Source organism: Chiloscyllium punctatum, unplaced genomic scaffold (genome assembly GCF_047496795.1).
Source record: "Chiloscyllium punctatum isolate Juve2018m unplaced genomic scaffold, sChiPun1.3 scaffold_289, whole genome shotgun sequence".
NCBI lineage: Eukaryota > Metazoa > Chordata > Chondrichthyes > Orectolobiformes > Hemiscylliidae > Chiloscyllium > Chiloscyllium punctatum.
In genome coordinates this window covers 167501-170000 of record NW_027310023.1, presented here as the reverse complement: position 1 = coordinate 170000, position 2500 = coordinate 167501, and positions in this window count along the sequence as shown.

Genomic DNA, 2500 nt, shown 5'->3' with positions numbered 1-2500 from the left:
TCTGAGTTTGTTTTAGGTCTCTCCCTCGCCAGAGGAAAGCGACCCGGACCGCACATACGCTCCCCACCTTGAGCTACAGCCACCTGCACGCCGGCGTGCGGGCGGAGCAGGGTGGCGTGAAGCGATGGGGAGCACCATCCTGGTGCGGCCCGCAGAAACATACGTCTATTGGGGGGAGGAGGACAGGGCGCCCAAGAGGCGATGCGTGCCCCAACGCACCGCAGCGACGGAGGCAGGATCACCGCCACCATGTCGCCCGCCTAGTATCACGAGGCGTGCAGCAGCTTTGCCCTAGGAAAAGCAGAGGCGGGAACGGGCACCGGCCATCGGTTCGGCAGCGTCACTGACGCGTGCACGTGGCGGCGTGTCGGCGAGCGGACTTCCTGCGAGGAGGCGGGGGCGGCACTCGCCCGAGCAGACGCCCGCCCGGCCCAGCCACCGCCGAGGTGGACTGGGAGTCGCGGCAACGGCTCGTCATACTCGTTCCCACACTCACAGCGCAGCTTGCCCGCAAGCCACCGACCACCGATCGACGCCAGGCGCCCCGACCGAGAGCGGGATCGCTCGTTCGCCCTGCTGGCAGTTCGCTGGGGATCACTACTGCACGGAGCTCGGAGACCGACGGGCGGCAACTCGAGAGTCTTTAAACCACCACCCCCATCCCGCAAGTGCAAAGAGGCTGTATACGCACAGACGGGTGAGGGGAATAGGTACCCCGTCGGGTTTGAAGGGAGCGTGACTAGATAGCAACGATGTAAACCCAGCCGATTTGGGAGCGAAAGACCGGCGCCTGCATCACCGGCTTCGTTTCCCGTGGCTGGAGAGTACACCGAAACCCTCCGTCTGTCGCGAGCTCCCGACGACGCGGTGCCGCCAAGCAGCAGGGCCGGACCTGGTGTGGCTCCCCTCGTCGATCACAGACCGGTCGGCACTACTGACGAGACGGTGGAACGGGCTTCGCCCCTTGTGACGAAGGGTGATGCGAACCCGCCCGCCCGCGTGCGTTCGGGGTGGACTCGGCAAACGGAGATTTGAAATCGGAAAGTGTCCTCCTGCCCCGCGCAGGTAGGCGCCCAACAGTTGTGGGGGGTTTGGCGGTGACCACGGCTGCAGGGCCTGCTACCCCGACGAGCTCTCCTGCTGGCCCCGAAACCACCCTCGCGAGACAAGTTGAAACGGAAACGGGCGTACCCCCAAGCCGACGATCCTTTCTTATTTGTTACTTTTTTTTTCACTTGCTCGAGTTGTGGCGATTTGGCGGTGACCACGGCTGCAGGGCCTGCTACCCCGACGAGCTCTCCTGCTGGCCCCGAAACCACCCTCGCGAGACAAGTTGAAACGGAAACGGGCGTACCCCCAAGCCGACAGAGATCCTTTCTTATTTGTTACTTTTTTTTTTCACTTGCTCGAGTTGTGGGGGTTTGGCGGTGACCACGGCTGCAGGGCCTGCTACCCCGACGAGCTCTCCTGCTGGCCCCGAAACCACCCTCGCGAGACAAGTTGAAACGGAAACGGGCGTACCCCCAAGCCGACGATCCTTTCTTATTTGTTACTTTTTTTTTTCACTTGCTCGAGTTGTGGGGGTTTGGCGGTGACCACGGCTGCAGGGCCTGCTACCCCGACGAGCTCTCCTGCTGGCCCCGAAACCACCCTCGCGAGACAAGTTGAAACGGAAACGGGCGTACCCCCAAGCCGACGATCCTTTCTTATTTGTTACTTTTTTTTTCACTTGCTCGAGTTGTGGGGGTTTGGCGGTGACCACGGCTGCAGGGCCTGCTACCCCGACGAGCTCTCCTGCTGGCCCCGAAACCACCCTCGCGAGACAAGTTGAAACGGAAACGGGCGTACCCCCAAGCCGACGATCCTTTCTTATTTGTTACTTTTTTTTTCACTTGCTCGAGTTGTGGGGGTTTGGCGGTGACCACGGCTGCAGGGCCTGCTACCCCGACGAGCTCTCCTGCTGGCCCCGAAACCACCCTCGCGAGACAAGTTGAAACGGAAACGGGCGTACCCCCAAGCCGACAGAGATGCTTTCGCTCCTGTTACTTTTTTTTTCACTTGCTCGAGTTGTGGGGGTTTGGCGGTGACCACGGCTGCAGGGCCTGCTACCCCGACGAGCTCTCCTGCTGGCCCCGAAACCACCCTCGCGAGACAAGTTGAAACGGAAACGGGCGTACCCCCAAGCCGACAGAGATCCTTTCGTACTTGAACCAACACAAAGTTTGTCACGTTTTATTTTTACGAGTGATCGACCGTCAAGATTTGTCTCTGAGTTTGCTTAAGGTCTCTCCCTCGCCAGAGGAAAGCCACCCGGACCGCACATACACTCCCCACCTTTAGCAGCAGCCACCTGCACGCCGGCGTGCGGGCGGAGCAGGGTGGCGTGAAGCTGTGGGGAGCACCAGCCTGGTGCGGCCCGCAGAGACATACATCTATTGGTTGAAAAAAAACAGGGCGCCCAAGAGGCGATGCGTGCCCCAACGCACCGCAGCGACGGAGG